The following is a 17,500-nucleotide window of genomic DNA, read 5'->3' on the forward strand; positions in this document are numbered from 1 at the left end:
GGAAGGAAGGGAGGGAGGGAGGGAGGGAGGAAGGAAGGAAGGAAGGAAGGAAGGAAGGAAGGAAGGAAGGAAGGAAGGAAGGAAGGAGCCCATGCCCTAAGAACATGGACCTCCTTGGGGGCCGCATCTGCCTTATCACCTCTGTGTTTACCACATGACTCAGGGTGTCAAGCTTAGACCAATCAATGTCCTTCCTAAAAGCATGTAGCAAAGGTGACTCATGAATGACCTGTTACGCAGATACATGTATAGCGCAACACTTTGCTTTCCAAACACCTTTAAATAAAGATTTATTCACACAGATGTGGAAATAATCACAGAAGGACTGGGCAGTTTCTAGAACTCTGGGCTAAGGCAAAGGATGCTTTGTGACTAGGTGACACTCTGAAGCCGCAGCAGTAAGCCACACAGTCACCCCTGTGAAAGCCACTGAGGGATCTGAGGTGGAGTCAGTCAACTGCCACCGCTATTCTAACTGCAGGATCAAAAGGTCACTATTAACTGGAAGGTTTGAAAATACCTTTTTTCTTTATAAAGTGTACAGCCTTAGATATGTTGCTACAGCAACAAAGAATATGACTGGCCTGTTCCTTCTTTCTGCCATTATTTTTAAAATCAAAATCACTTTTGAGTTGACATGGAAAAAACTCCTTATAAGGTCTGTTTTTTTTTTTTTTTAATATTTAGCGCCTGCTGTGCCTGCTTAATGTCTTTGATATCAATGCTTCTGACCTCTAAGCACTTCCGAATTTTGTAACAGTGAGTGTACATGGTGAGTGATTTTATTGAGCCACTCAGATGCCCTCCTCTGGTGATAGGCTTAGTTGGGGGCAGTTGGTCATGTTGCTGCCTCTGGCCTTGCTAGATAGGTTGAGGTCAGCCCGGTTCAAAGTTAGCTGGGGGCCCCTGCCATACATCACAAAAGTCTTGGAGTGGACAAGGAATGACCCTCAATCCACACTCAGCTTCCTCCTGCCCTTGCTTCAAACTCAGCGTGGCTTTGCCAAATAAGTGGCTACAGTCACCAGGACAGGCCACCTGTGCTATAGACTGAATGCTTCCCCTTGGTTTACTTGCTGAAGCCCCAAGTCTCTTCTCCCAGAACTCACTAGGGTGTAGGAGGTCTCTCACCTAAGATAAAAATTAAATTAGATTTCCCTCTTCACTGTGCTTCTGGTTTTGAACTTGGAGCTGTTCCTGAGCTACCCCTGGACGGCACAGTCTCTCATCTCATGCTGGGCAGGGCTCTCAGTCACAGTACCCCGAGACCAGTGCAGGAGCCATGATCCTCCATGAGCATGTACGTATGCTGTGCTGCAAGCTAGGATGCTCAGTGGGTGAGGTGCGCTGGTGAATTCTCAGCATCGATATTTCCATCAGTCGGTGAGTCAATCAGGAGGGAACCCATTGTAAATCATCTTATTGAGAGACAGAGGGTTCTGAATTAAAATGAGGTGGTGAGTGTCGACCCTCATCCCATTTGGTCCTTACAAGAAGAAAGCAAGATACCAATATCACCAAGAAAGACCCCAGGGAGGGCAGCAATACAGAGTCTTCAGAAGAAACCAACTTGCCACACCTTGTACTTGGACTCCAGTCTCTGGGATTACAAGAAAATAAACTCCTCCTGCGACTGGAGCTGTACCTTCCCTCCCTGGTAGAGCCCAGCAGACTCAATCACCAGGCCTGTGCCCTCAGAGCCACAGCTCCGGGAGTTGGCATGGAGACCACAGGAGTGGGCTGGCTTTGGGGTGGGTTGGCTAGAGGGATGATGTTCTCAGTGGGTAAGAAGAGCACCTAGCCTCCTGCTCTTCTGGAGGACCTGGGCTCTGTGCCCAGCACCCACATAGCAGCTCACAACAGTGAAACTCCAGCTTCAGGGTATCTTATGTCTTCTTGTGGTGTCTGTGGGCATTGCACACATGAGGTACACAGCTATGCACGAAGGCAAAACACTCATATACATGAAGTAAAAAGAAACACATCTTCTCGTTTTAAAAAAGGTTTTAAGAAAATAAACACTTTAAAAGAGCAAGTATCAGCCTAACACTTTATTTCATACATGGGATTGTAAAGTATCCACTGGCTCCTATAGGTGGGGCAGATACACGGCTGAACTGTAACTGTTCTGAGTATACATGCTGGACAAGTCACCATGGAAAAATGAAGGACCACGGAGGAGAAGTACAACAAAGGAAACAAGCCCCCCAGCCCCCCTTAAAAGTTGTCTATGGCTTTCCTCAGTTCCTCTCCCTCCCCTCCCTTACCCTCCCTTACCCTCCCTCTGACCCTCCCTCCTCCTTGGCTCTTCTTTCTAACCTATGTGTTCTTCCCATATATTTACAAAAACATCATTTTGGCAAACTGCCTTTCCCCTTAACTCTGAAATATGAAGGTGTTCCCTATGTTATTAAAGTTTCTTCTCAAGCAGTTTTCCAATGGCTGCCTTCCAGATTCTTCCATATCTGCAGGTGGCTACAATCTGCCCCACTTGGGCATGAACTTGTTTCTATTTTTAGCTAATATAAACACGCCCCGATAAACACCCTCCTGAATGCATCTTTGTACGCATCTCAGGCAGCTTCCTTGGGGCGGGCTTCCTGGAAGTGGGTTTACTAGTTAGGGGTTACTGACATTCTAGTCATTATGGTGTTTTGCCGGTCGAGGGTGTGACTATTTCCCAGTGTCTGTGACATAATATAAAACGTTTTCGCAAGATAAAGGGAACAGGAAGAGAAACCCGGATCATCCACACCCACTGTCAGCACCAGAAAGGGGCTCCCAATCACTGACTGAAATGAAGGTGCCTTTTAAGTAAGAACCTCAGGAAGGGGACAGAAGAGGACAAGAGTTGATGGGACAGAAAGGAAGGGCTATTTTATGGATGTGGGGTGGGGAGCCTTTTTGTGGATGGAAAGGGGAGCAGTCTGAGTGTCTGCTATTTGGCTCTGCTAGCTGGAAAGACCATGGGCTCACACTTTACCCACAACCCTCTGGGGCAGGATCCATGTGTACTGGTCTCTGGCCCAGCCCCAGGCTCTGAGCAGAACACCTCTCGGAGCCTCTCATACCATCATGGTGGCTGTTCTGCCTTCTAATCACAAGCATGACAAGGCTCGGGTCTGGGAGGCTGGAGAATGAGGACTGCCTGTGTCTGTGGAGGCTGAGCCAGAGAAGCCCAGCCTCTCTAGGAGGGACGTGTGATGGCCACCGTGCCCACCTGCCATTTGCTCATCTGGGTTGCAAACACTCAAGACTCTGATAACTCCACTACTGTGGGGACAGCTATGTGACAGCCAGAGGAGGGTGAACTGACTAGACATGTCACGTAGACAATGCAGGAGAGAAACAAAACACCCCACTGCATACTCCTGTTGAGAAGTCCAGGGAGGATGATGATGTGTGCCCGGGGTCCAATCCTTCCTCCTTGCTGTAGCCTGACCTTGGGTCTGTGCCTCTGTCTCCTCCTTCCTTGTTCTCAGGTTGAGCTAATGAGAGACCTTCACACTCTCAAGGGAAGAAGCCAGCAAACCCGGCTCCCCTTAGTTAGATGCATGCCTTGTCCTTGGATAGAAGCCCAAGTGCCAAACGAGGTCCTTTCAGTGCCCAGAGAGCAATCCTGACCTGCTCCGGTGACCACCAAATCAGAGCAGGATGCCCAGCTCCCCCACTCTCACCTGCCAGAGCTACAGAGCCCAGGTCCCAAAGCCCTGGGCCCTGCTGGTGCCAATCTAGTCAGGCCATTTCTACGGCAAATAGTGCCCACTGTGTAGACTGGTGTAGATGGTATTTGAAAAGAAACACAGGTCTCACTTGTGTCAATTACCTGAATCAGAGTGCACAGAAGCCACCCTTGCCCATACTGCCATGTCTAAGAATGGTCACAGCTACCCCATAGATGATTGGATGAAAGCCTCTAGGCTTCTTCCCATTTCCCATGGAGGGTGACACAGAGGACCGATTTGGACCCCGCTAGTTAGCAGCAGGGCAAGGCTGTCCTCCTATCAAACACCCTCCAGCCACCACCCCTTCCCTCTCGGATGAGAGCCGGCTCCATGCACATCTGCCAGGTAAGGGAGAGACAGCTAAACTCCCAAGGCGACCTCCAGGCACAGACACTATGTTTGTAAACCCTTGCTAGAAAACAACTCCCTTGGAGCCTCAGACACCTTTCACCGAGGTAAGTGGCTCAGGCTAGCCCACAGAGTTCTCATTCTATACAGGACAGAGACAACAAACAAACAAACAAACAAACAAACAAACCTAGCCCAGAGCAGTCAGTGGGCTCTGGGGATTCTTATCAGTCAGCTTCCAAGTCCTCGTTGAGCAAGTTCCATGCACAGTGCGTTGCTTTCTCAAGTTCCTGAGCCCCAACCCCTTACTTTAAAAAAGCCCCTTGGAGTGCTGACCTCAATTCGAAGACAATGAGATGAACCTGATATAGTGAAAAGACACTGCAGTGTGAACGACTGATAAGATGACCACACACTCATATTGTCCCTTGAGAGACACTGCCCAGGGCCCCCAGAACTCCAGCCAAGTAGGTGAGTCAGGAAATCAGTCCAAACTGTAGCTTTCACACCCCCTTTGCAGGTTCCCTCTCTCTGCACAGGGGCTGGGGGGGGGGAGGAGTGGGATATCCAGGGGCAAGTCTAGGCTACACACACACACACACACACACACACACACACACACACACACGGGTTTGCAATTCCCAACCGAGGCTGTCATCAGAACTGGCATGTGCACGCGGGTGCAAGCCGCTCACACTCACCTGTCCCCTCGACTGCTGTCAGTCCACACTCCGCGGGTGGCAGACCCTGCAGGAAGACAGAGCCAGAAAAGCATATCAGGGAGCTTGGCAGCCAGGGGTTCGGATTTAATTTTAAATTTAAAAATTCACTATTTATTTCATGGATGTTTATGATTGTCTTAATAGGGCTTCTATTACTGTATAAAACATCATGACCAAAAGCAACTTGGGGAGGAAAGGGTTTCTTTCAGCTCACAGCTCTTAGGTCACACTTTATCACCAAAGGTAATCTAAGCAGGGAGTCGAGGAAGGAGCCTGGAGGCAGGAAGTAAAGCAGAGGCCATGGAGGGGTGCTGCTGACTGGCTTGTTCCTCATGACTTGCTCAGCCTGCTTATGCAGCCCTGACCCCCTTGCCTAGGGGGTGACACCACCCAGAGTGGGCTGGGACACCTATATCAGTCATTAATCAATAAAACACAAATCTGACAGGGGAGGTATTTTCCTCAACTGAGGTTCCTTTTTGCAGATGACTCTAGCTTGTGTCAAGTTAGGAAATATCCAACCAGGGCAATGATGTAGTTATGGGGATCACACGTGCCACTGTCCCCAATTAGAGGTCAGAAGACAGCCTGCAGGAGCTGGCTCTCTCCTTTGACCATGTGCTTGGGGAGAGAGAGCTAGCTAGACCTGGTAACTCCGATTTCAGGATGCAGAGGGCCGGACCTGTCCCTTGGGAGGTGAAGGGTGGGAAGGGACAGTGACCTGATGCATGTAGCCTACTCTGAGGGCCGAGGGACTGAGCCAATTAGGATCCCAGGGCCTCCATGCCATCTAGGGAGAGCTGGTTAGAGGAGCTGTAGGCACGGATGTAGGCAGGAGGTCACACAACAGCATAGGTTGGGGACTCCTTTTCTGGTGGCGCTGGTTTGGATGGGGTGGGAGGAGGGTTCCACACTGAGGCATGGGAAGGACACCTGTTGTCGCACAAGCGTCAGGTTCCAGGTGATCCCCAGGAAGGAGTAGACTGTAGACTTTAGTGTCTCTCTACCCATATCCTTACTCTAATCTTTCTAGAACTTTCCGTCAGCCAGACCTAGCAGGAAGATGAACAGGAACAGAGTCTATAAAGCGGCCAGCTCAGGACACTTCTGGGCACATGACAAGACTGAAGGAGGGCACAGAGCAGATGCTGAGAGGCGAATACCAGACATCTGTCCTTATGCCCCCATCCCCCTGCATCCCTGCTCCACACATACCCTACTCTCTCCACGCCTTTCAGGGAACAAGCACGGAGTAGCCAGACCCTACAGTCCCCGAAGCTGGGTTCTGCCCTGTAACTGTGTATCAGCGCTGGGCACTTTGACCCTCTTGGCTCTGCTCGGTGGCCTCAGCCTGCATCACTGGATCTGTTCTTCACTCCTCCTCACCCAGAGTCTGCCCTCCAATCTTCCTCACTACCCCACTGCCTGCCTGTTCTCTGCCATGGCGCCCCTTCTTGCTCCTCTCAGACCTGAGCCAGGCTATTCCTTTCCTGGAAAAGCAACCTGGCCCAGATTCACAGAGAACTAGATACAGAGTCACGGGAACATATGGCCTCTGGTGGGTGGGGCAGTCACAGGCCAGAGCAGGCAGTCCAAACACCCTTCTTAGGTCTCTTCTGAGCTAAAGACGAGTAGACAACCAGTGACCACCTGACTCTAGAACCCAACACCAGAGGAAAGCTTAGCGTTTCCCAAGCACTACACAGCTTACACAGCTGGGGAAACTGAGGACAAGAGCAAGGATTGTGGTGGCCAGAAATGGCAGCGCCAAGGGTCTGTTTACCTGCAGGCTGTCCCTCCCTACTGGGAGGTGGGGACTGGCTTTCATTGCTCCAAAGCCATTGCCCCAGCAAAGCTGCCCCTCAACTGCTAGGCTGAGCCTCAGGCAAGTACTGCTGATCTCAGAATACAGAGTGGGGAGTTCCAGCAGAGCTGTGGAGTGTGTGTAGAAAGGGAAGGTTAGCCCTGCGGCAGCAGAGACACAGCATAGCTAGCAGGCAGCTGGGTGGTGCCAAGCCTGTCTTGCGCAGGGGGTGGCAGGAGGGATCCTTCCGTGTGGTGCCCAACTGAGATCCACACACAGAAGTGCTATACAGATGCATCACAAATCCTGACACTTGCTCTCTACAGGCAGACTAGAGATTCATGGGGTACAGTGTGAGGGCTCTGATACATGAAGATCACGTATGTTGATCTGATGGGGTCCCTGCCGTGCCCATCAACGTAGGCATTCATCACTTCTGTGTTAAAAACATTCACCATCCTCTGTGATAGATCAAAATACATACTGTGTGGTTGTCAGTCAGCTAGCTCTCTGTAGGCACTGGGAGATGCTCCTACACACTGGTACCCTTTGTTCATGAAGATCCTGTCTCCTTCCCCCACCCTCCCTAGGCTATGGTAACTACTGCCCCATTCTATTCTGCTGGATCAACTTTTAAAAGCTAAGAACAAACAGTATCTGTCTCTCCGTGAGTGATTTATTTCACCCAACCTAATGTTCTCCTGTTGCATCCATGTCGCCATCAGTGATGGGAAGCTCACTCTTTTTTATGGCTGAGTAATATTCTATCCATGTGTTCCTTTTTTGAGCCACTCCTAGAGCCAGCAGAAAGTGTGGAACTGGCCGCTCATCCTGCCGAGTACCCTTTCTAGGAAGTCCCACTGGCTTCACTTCCACCCAAGGTCCTGAGCTCGTAGGGACAATAAGAGTGTTGTCCCCAGGCTGTAGGCAGCTGGTTCTGGTCTCTGTGGTGCCCCATCTCCCCCAGCGAGGACCGAGATGAAAGATTGATGAGTTGTCTACCTTGGCTGGTGAATTTTTCATTATGAAGGAAAGGAGACCCTGTCCCTCGGCCCAGGAGGGCAGTTCTTGGGTGTCATCTCAGCTAAGGTTTTGTCCTTGCTGACCATGACTACGAACCACATTTTTCTGTCCATGAAGAGTGAATGACAAAGGCTGGGAGGGAGCTGCTCCCCCTCCTTCTAGCATGGAGGATTCTGGAATGACCCAGGGAATGACCTGAGGAAGGAAGGGAGCTAGGTCCCAGCAAGGGGTAGTAGGAATGGAGCCAGAGGTTGTCACAACTGTCAGTCAGCTCGTACCCAATGTCCTTCTGAACTGCAGGTGAACCCCGATCAGCCCGATCCTCTTACAGTCAACCAGCTGAGGGGGTCAGCAGTCTTGGAGCACAGTTGCAGCTCAGGCCTTGACCCCAGCCTTGACCCAGCAGAATCAGTGCTGTGGAGAAGCAAGGCCCTGTGTCAGCCAGAATGCAGGGGACCAACATCACAAGTCACCAGGAAGAGAGAACCGGGCAAGACTGGGGGCCTGGCACCATCCTTCACTGGCCTTGTTCCTAAGTGAGCTTCCTCTCTCCAGGCACAGGTTTCTCCTCCATGCACTGGGGGCAGAGATGCTGCAGCTAAGTCTGGGGGGCTGGCAGACCAGGGCTGCATGGAAGGCATTCATGAGTTTCTGTAGCAACTACAGGGGATCACACAGGGGCTAAACAAAAAGCCTGTAAGGAAGAGTGGGACAAAGACAAAAGCTGCTGGAGTATAACCACCTTGGGTTCCTGGGTAGGTGAGGTAGAAAGTCTGTGTGCTGCCAATCAGGAGGCTTCCTGGAAGAGGGGGTCTGGGGATATTCCCTCTATAAGTCCACAGGGACTAATCTTGGGGGAATTATGAGGTCTCCTCTGGGCAGACAGAGAAGCAATGAGATTCCAGCATGCACCTGGCTTTCTTCTGGGTGGTCCATCAAATCATGGGTTGTTGGCTCATATCCACTGGATCTTCAGCAGGACTCTTGCCTTCTTCAGGATTGTTTCAGACCATGTGAGTCCCATTTCTCCACATGCGAATAGCACCAAAGACCCAACCCACATCCCCCCAACAGCCTGTGTCCAGGAGCCCTGAGTTCTCATCTCAGGGCTGCCCTCTGGTTTTATTAGGATTCTGGGAAGATGGCACCCTGCTTCTGGCTTGAGTGTTCCTGTTGGTGAGCTGGGGTTTGGGCTACATTCAAGCTGCCAGAATGAGCTTTGGAGAATGCCAATCTTTTGCACTCTCTAAGTCTGACGCCACAGGTGGAAGTTTCCGAAGGACTGTCTGGTGCTGGGCCTCTGAGCCCCTTTTGTTGATTTTATGAGACAAGCCCTGGACATCGGCCTTGCTTAGACCGGCTCAGCCTTTCCCATCCCTATTGATCTCAGGATCTCTCCTGGAGTCACCTAGCATTCCTCAGGATGCGCTCGGAGGAGCGGCGGCTCCACTGATGTCTCAGGCGCCTTGCCCATTCTGCCAATAAGAATCTGGGGTGTGGAATTTTACCTCCCTGGGTAACCTCTTCATAATGTTCCTGTTTCATTTCTGGCCAAGCTGTGAGGATTTCCCCTTCCCTGATCCCACGCTCTCCATCCCCCAAATCCTTACATTGCACTAGCACGTATGTTTTCTCTACAGAGCAAGCCACACGCTCCCACTTCTGGCGGGGAGGTAGGGGCGAGGACACCACTTCAACATGATTAGAATGTGTGTCGAGGGCCATGGTGAGCTCTCCTGGACTCGCATGTCGGACATCAGCCCTGACTGGATGGATGGAGAATGAACTGAGATATGTACCATGCCACAGCTGTTAGCCTTTGCCCGTCTGCCCCACCTTCCCTGGCTGGTTTGTTTTAACTGGGGTGGGGACTAAGCAGGGACAACCCTCCTCACAGCTGGCACCTGGCAGGAGCCAAGGCCCAGGAGAAAGTAGGCCTCTTTGTGTCTGACCAGAGCCGGTGAGTGGCAGCTCTCAGACCCCAAATTCCCTTTTGAAATCCAAGCCCATCACGAGACTTTATTTTTTTTTTTTTTTCAGATAAGGAACACAATTGATTCTAGCTTTACTGCCCCAGAGGAGGGTGAAAGGACATGCAGGGGTGCTGGAGCCCAGCCCAGCCCAGGCCTGGGGCTTCTGGTTTTTCAGACTTTTGTTACCAGAGGAGGAGGGGTCTGCATGGGTCACTGGGCAGTAGCAGGGCTGAGCAAGACGCCACTCTCTGTTTAGAGTTAGGTGTACCATGAGGCATTCAGAAGGCCAAATCTGGGGACCTGATATTCTCATGAGCTTTAGGGATTAGGGTTGTTATGGCCAGGGTCAAGGTCTTTGGGAGAAAGGGCTACACCCGACACCCTCGAGGCTTGGGTTCCGCTTTCTGTATTGGTTTTCCTCAGAGGTCAGGGCCCGATGCACACCCACCAGGTTGAGTTACAGAATCTATTCCACTTCCTGACCTCAGGTTCTTGGAGGTCTCAGGGGGACCAGCTCAAGGGTATCCACAGGGGTCTGAAGACATGGTTAGGGTAGTGCTAAGGGCTCCCCCTAGGAGTGGCCCATGTCACCCAGGGACCTTTAGTGGTGACCCATCTCCACTAGTGACAGGTGGTTTACTACAGGAGTGTAAAAAAAAAAAAAAGAAAGAAAGAAAGGAAGAAAGAAAGAAAGAAAGAAAGAAAGAAAGAAAGAAAGAAAGAAAGAAAGAAAGAAAGTGTTATCTCAGTGGGCAGTGCACTTGCCAGCTCCTTGGAGAGACCTCTGAAGTAGGCAGTGTGGCCTAACCATACAGGACACACTGTTCACCCAGAATTTAAGCCTTCTTCAGTCATTTGTTTTTCAGTCAGGGCCTCTAACCCACTTGTAGCAGAGAATCTTTAACTCTTGATCTACGTCCCAAACTCTGAGGTTAGAGGCCCCGCTTCAAATTTCTTAATTGCTGTTTTCTATTGATGATTGCTGCTCTGTCCATTTATGGAAGCAATTTTATTAAAATAAAATTGTTTTGGTAACAGTGATGACGACGACAAGGAGCTAAGCTCATCTGAATAAAACCAGGCAGGAGTTTCAGTGTTGGCACTCTGATTGGCTGCTAGAGAGGGAGGGATGTAAAGACTGGGCTCAGGAACCTGCCACAGCTCACACAGGCACACTAAATGTCCATGCTGGTATCAGGACCCTTGACAGTCACAGCAGCAGTGTTCACAGTAAGAGCTGGGACAAAGCCCTCAGGGATGGTGTCTGCCTCCTTTTTTGTGAGGACAAGAGCAGAGCCCTCTGTTAGTGTAACCCCTCAGCACAGAGGATATGCAGGCGTCTGGCCCTGTGCCACCAGGGTCCTGCAAGCTCCAAGGAAATGAGCCTGCTCAGCTCCCAGGAAGCCAGTCACAGCAGAGTCAGCACTCGGGGACAACCACAAAAGGGCATGGCCGAACACATGGATGGAAGACAGATAAACAGCAGAGAGAAAAGGGGGCAGGTGGGTGGATAGATGGATGAGTGAATGGGGAAATATAAAGACAGTGAAGGAGACAGATGGGTAGATGAATGGATGGATGAGTGAATAGATGAACGGATGGGTAGATGGAAGGATGAAAAATGGATAGATGGATAATGGATGGATGAATGGATGAATGAGTGGATAGATGAATGAATCAATGAGTGGATGGATGAATGAATGAGTGGTGGGTGAATAAGTGGATGGATGGACAAGTGAATTGATGAATGGTTGGAAAGATGAATGGATAGACAGATGGATGAATGAGTGGGTGAGTGGATAGATAGACACATGATGGATGGATGAGTGGATGGGAGGATCAACAGGTAATAGGTGGATGATTAAATTAGGATGGATGGTAGATGGAGACACAGGTGGAGAGAGAAGGGGATGAACAGATGATGGATGGATGAGTGGATGGGAGGATCAACAGGTAATAGGTGGATGATTAAATTAGGATGGATGGTAGATGGAGACACAGGTGGAGAGAGAAGGGGATGAACAGATGATGGATGGATGAGTGGATGGGAGGATCAACAGGTAATAGGTGGATGATTAAATTAGGATGGATGGTAGATGGAGACACAGGTGGAGAGAGAAGGGGATGAACAGATGATGGATGGATGAGTGGATCTATGAATGAATAATCACATCTCTGATCACTTAGGACTACTTGCCCCACTTCACCTACCCACCAATGTTTCCACTCTGTACAGAACTAGAAGGAAGTTCTCTGAGACCAGAGAATTTGTGGTGACATTTCTGGTCCCCTGGCAGACACAGCATCTTCCCATACCCCATTCACTAGGGAGCCATGAGGCTCCCAGGATGGATGTTATAGCCTGAGAGCCCAAAGCCTTGGTTTTTCCTTCTGCTTCATTTGATACTCATTCTCTGACGTAGTGATGGGCCTCATGACTAGTTTCCCCATGTCTAATAAAAGAGAGTGGGTCAAATAAATTTCAGTATTTCAGTGTTGTGTGGCTGAGAGATGCCAACGCTACCCTGGCAATTATGCTGGACCAGAAGACTGGCTGCTGTTCGCAGAGAACCCCCTTTCGATGGGGTGTGCAGTGTTCCTGGAGACAGCCCAGCTTGGGCTCCAGCTAACTCCGCTTCAGACATAGTTTATATAAAGGAAAAGAGGCAGGGAGAGCAATGAAGCCTGATGCTCCTCGGACCCTAGCTGCAGCGCCTCCTTACTGTATACAGCAGAGTGGAGTTGACAGACAGAATGAGAGCACAAGGCAGAGGCGGGGGGGGGGGAGTCTGGAGCCCAGGCTCTGGATCAGTCAAGTCAGGGTTCCAGTTCAGCTCCAATCTAGCTGGCTGTGCGCACTGTTTCTCCAAGTCTCGTAGGTTCCAAAAGGTGAAACTTCGCTTTTGTGACAACCTACAAGGTTGTGACAGGGTCAGTACATATGTCCTGTCAACTGCAGTGTGGGAGGCATTACTCATTGGGATTCTCCCCAGGGTGCAGCCGGGGCGAGCATCTTTTCAGCTGTGAAGTGTTTGTTGGGTTCCTCCAATGTGCTGGGCCCACTCTGGGGACACAGTGGTGTTCCATGGCTCCAGAGTCTGGCTTTACAGAGCTTCCTTGTGCTTCGGTGTCCATTTAGCAGTCACTCAGATAAGTGAGAGAGATCACCAGGTATAGGTCACATAAGGGGAAGGTGCAATAGAAGCTGCATTGGGGACCCACTTTTTCTTGGGGGGGGATTAACATCAGCAGAGTGACAAAGTGGGACTCAAGCATGGACAGATGGAGCAGGAAAAGGTGTTGGGGTAAGATGAATGGGTATGGGGATAGGGGCAGGCTTGTCACGTGCAAAGGCCCTGGGGCAGATGGTGTACAGGCAGTATATTGGAAGACTTGAGTGACCAAGTTAGAGCATGTGGTATCTATGAAGAATAGAGGAGTGGGAAGGAATCTGTATCTAGGACCTCACAGGATGGGCCTTGGGCTTTTTCCTGAGGAAGATGGAAAACAATGAGAGGGAAGAAGGTAGAAAAGGAGAACCCAGCTACATCAGCATGGAAGAGAGTGGACACAGGAAACCAGGGTGAAGTGACCACGCCACTGGACAGCAGGACAGAACTCCTGAAGGAGAGCAGTTAGGAGTGGCTATCACCCAGGGGACCTGGAAGGCATCTGGTACCTACCCTAGTCCCAGGTCTAAAGCTCCACTGAAGCTCTCAGACTGTGACAGCTGTGGAGGAGACATTCATGGAACAAGAGGCTGGCACTGACAGTGCTGGGCACAGACGACACGCTGCACCCTCCCTTCATGGCCTTTGTGAAGGCATTAAGCCATCTCAGTAACAGTCAAAATGTAAAAATCCCATCTCACTCTTTTGTGATATTCCACATCCCCAACCAGGGTATTATATAGCACAGTGGCCTCAGACACACTATGTCATAGAGACTGGCCCTGACCTCCTGGTTTTCCTGCCTCTCCCTCCCAAGCGCTGGGATTAAAGGTGTGCATCCACACAGCTGGCCTAACTCCCTTTAGAAACACAAAAATATTTAAGGCCAGTATGGTGGTGTAGGCAGCCAGTCTTGTCTATAATAGTTTCCAATAGACTAGGCAGAGCTATAGAAGGGAACCCTCATCACAAAACCAAAAGAAAAGCAACCAAACCAAAACAACAGAACAGTAGCCATGGAAACTCTCCTGGTACTGTGTGTGAGCCCTCAGATTTAAGGAAGCACTGTCCTCTGAAGTTACTGCGAACAGAAGAGTTTGAACCACTGTTCTCAGGGAAACACAGGCCCCTTTGATGCCACCTTTTGCTGTTTGAATGTACATTATTTACTGTTGAAGTTTGTCTCCGTGTCCTCCTGGTGAAACTTTTGGGAGCTGGAGTCAGGTGAAGAAAAGCCAGGCCATTGCAGATGTGCTGGGAAAGGGAGCTTTGGATCTCATCCTAACATCTCTTTGATGGTTATGAGGTGAACAGCCCTCTTTTGTCCTTTAGCCCCTCCCCCTCCCTCCATGATGTAAGCTACCACCGGCATAAAGCAGTCAGGCACTGAAGTTTCTGAAGCTGTGAACTTAAGCAAAACTTTCATTGTTTTGTTTTGTTGGTTTTTTTTTTTTTTTTTTTTTTTTTTTTGAGATCTTTATGCAGCCTGGGCTGGATGGCCTTGAACTCACAGGACTCTGTCTGCCTCTGCCTCCCTGGTGCTGGGATTATAAAAGTGTGCAATCACACTCAGCCAAAATTTGAGTTTTGTTTCTTTTCTTTTCTTTTTGTCTTCAATTTTTTGTTTGTGTGTATGAGTGTAGGGACAGTGTGCACATGAGTGCAGTGCCCACAGAGGCCAGGAGAGGGCGCCATATCTCCCAGATCTGGAGTTAGAGGAGGTTCTGAGCTATGCATGCAGTGTAGGTGCTGGGAGCCAAACTCAGGTCTTTTGCAAAGGTAGCAAGCACTCCTAACTGCTAAGCCATCTCTCCAATTTAAAGTAACACCCTGTTGTGTGTCAAAATGCCATGACCCAAACAACTCAAGGAACGGTTTACTTTGACTTACAGTTCCAGTGGTCCAGCTGCCCATGATGGAAGGTAAGGCATGGTGGCAGGAGCAGGAAGCTGAGAACTCACAACTCAACCGCACACAGGAAGCCCAGAACTCAAACTGGGACAAGGCTATAAACTATAAACTCAAAGCTCTCCCTGCATAGTGTTCTTCCAGCAAGGCTCTCCTCCTAAAACTTGTCACCTTTCCTGATGTCTCTTCCAACCAGGGACCAAGTGTTCAAGCACATGAACCTCGCAGGTCCATTCTTCATTCAAACCACCACGCCTTTCTGAATTGCATCAGATATTTTATTATCACAGGCATAGGGAATGGACACAAGGGCCTTGCGCTCACAGCAGCAAGGACAGTGACATCTGTATGAACACGGCCCACCTCCCACATACCTTTTCTGTTCACCTGAGCCACAGAACAGCAGCCACCCCATCCATCACCATAGGGTAGACCACCGGAAGCATACTTATTCATGGCGTGAGAGCTGACGCTGGAGACCAAAGTGTGACCTGTTCAGCTTTAGGTGGGAACCCGCTTGTCCGCTGACTTCCTCTCTGCCTGCACCCATGAACGGCCAGGGAAGCCCCGTGCCATTGGCCTGGGGTTGCAAACCACGCACATCAAGTGGGTGCGTTTACAAATTCAGATATTGTAAAGCCCAGGTGACTGTCTTAACAGACATAGGTAAACCTGGCCCTTTTTTCATAGTGGGCTTTTCCCTGAGGTTTAAGGCTGAGATTGCTGCAAGTATTCTGTGGGTGTCTTTTGAGCTCATAGGACACCCTGCTCCCACCATGTCACGTCACCGTCTCAGTCCCTTTGCTGAGTCATTTTCAGAAAGTTGGCTGCAAGTTTAGGAGTCCAGCGCTGAGAGGTGTGATCCAGCAGGGATGGGACCCAGGACACTTCCCGGGATTCTGGAGCCACACCCTCAGCCTGACTTGGGCACGCTCCTCCTAAAAGCTGTTACCAAGCACAGCACATCAACTTTCTTCAAGCTCTGTTTATTTTCCACCTCCTGCCAAGCAGGCAGCTCAGCTCCCGAACTCTATTAATCCCTGGCTTCAATTCATTGAAACAAAATGTTGCCAAGCAGCAATCTTGTTACAACCCACGCGGGTGGGGGCGGGATGCACAGAGGGTGCTCAGCTCAACTGCTCACTGTAAACACACCCACGGAGGCTTGCCAAGACTGTAGGCCAGGCCAGAGGGAGTGCTACTGGATGCCACCAGGTGCCCGGCCAGCCCCCACCCCAGGGACTGACCAGGCAGTCTCAGAGCTTACACGTGTGGGACTGTGCCGGTTCGAGCCAGTCTCGTGAATGCTCTTTGGCAACACTTGAGGGCCTTAATGGTAACAGCTTCTCTGTCCTGGCCATTGAACTGCCAAGGCCCAGTTTCCTCAGCTCAGGGGACATCATTGCTGTGAAGACTGGTTTGTTGAGAACTTAAATGCACTGCCACACTTTTTGTGGACTCCACTTTCCCGTAGTTGATTGGTGAGTGGGAGGTCAGTCCACTGTAGAGGTGAAGGAAGGTGGGCTGCAAGTGGAATCCACACAGCTCTCATCCCCTCTTCCTCTGAGCAAACCCATGTGCTTCAGAGGAAATGGGGCAGAAAGGAAAGGCAAAAGTGGTTCTGAGCAGAGACAGGGCCCAACTTGATTGGCAGCCAGCTGCATGTGTGGTGGCAGTGGCCAGGAGCCCCCACCCCCACCCCATCCACCTTGGTGCCTCAGCTTTCCTCAAATGGGTTTCCAGCTCAGGGTAGAGGCAGAGATCAAATGGATCTGTAGCTGCCTAATGCTTAGCAGGGGGTCTGGCTCCCATGAATACCTCTTAGTACTCCCTCAAGCCCTTTAAGGATTACAGCAGGGCCCATGCAGAGCAATGTGCTGTTCCGTTTTTTTTTTTGTGTGTCTTAACTGGAGCACCAAACATGGTAAGCCCTCTTCATGTTGAGCAGGATCCTGCTAAAGCTGCCTGCGGGACATAGTCAGGAGTGACTTTGGCTCACAGTGTCTGGAAAGTGCTGGAATGTTAATATCCTAGCTTCTTAATTATGTTTTTTAGATTTATGTATTGTATTTTATATGCTTGAGTGCTTTGCCTACATGTATGTTTGTGCACCATGTGTGTATCTGATGCCCATAGAGGTCAAAAGGGGTGTTGGATCCCTTGGAACTGGAGTTACAGGCCTCTGTGAGCAGTCACAGGGGTTCTGGGAACCGAACCCAGGTCCTATGGAAGAGCTGTCAACGCTTCCGACCACTGAGCCATCTCACTACCCTCTTCTAGTTTCCTTTCTGGAGATGAAGGATCAGGAGACTATCACACCAGGAGAAACACCCTGAGACTCTGTCATACCACAAGAAGAGAGGGAACTAAGAGCTGAATGGGCCAGGAAGACTGGGCTGAGCCAGCAGCAGACAGGTGCAGGGCCTGGCATAGCTTCTATCTGCTTAGTAGCTTCTGGAAAATTCTTTTCTGTACCGCAGGAGCAGTAGGTTGGCCCCACAGAGCAATCTACTATGCACACATTTTTGCTGTTGTTAGCTTGGCGAGCCTATTGAGTCACTGAGCCTTCAGGACTTCTGTCACAAGGACATCGGTGGGCAAGTTCGTCTTCCCCACTATGCTGAGGTACTATGCTGTACCTCTGTAACAGCAGGCAAAATGCTCCTGAGTGTCACACAAAGCCACTGTCTTGGTCTGGACAGCAACCATGTATGGGACTGGATGGCTCATGGATTAAAAAGTCTCAGGCCCCAGCTGGTGGGCCTGGTAACAGAGGTGACAGATCAAAGGGGTTTTGCCCTGATCAGTGGATTAAGATTAAGCTACC

General features: G+C 50.3%; 1 protein-coding gene across 8 annotated transcripts in view; it reads right to left on the bottom strand.

Moving 5' to 3' along the window:
* Nucleotides 1–17,500, bottom strand: part of Atp2b2 (ATPase plasma membrane Ca2+ transporting 2) — a 293,782-nt gene that overhangs the window by 231,885 nt on the left and 44,397 nt on the right. For all 8 annotated transcript variants that reach the window (XM_029535211.1, XM_029535206.1, XM_029535205.1 and 5 more), the window contains exon 2: nt 4,775–4,820. The gene's annotated coding sequence lies outside the window, so the exon portion shown is untranslated. The remainder of the gene's footprint in view (nt 1–4,774; nt 4,821–17,500) is intronic.

This window comes from Mus pahari, chromosome 2 (assembly GCF_900095145.1).
Source record: "Mus pahari chromosome 2, PAHARI_EIJ_v1.1, whole genome shotgun sequence".
In the NCBI taxonomy this organism is placed as follows: domain Eukaryota; kingdom Metazoa; phylum Chordata; class Mammalia; order Rodentia; family Muridae; genus Mus; species Mus pahari.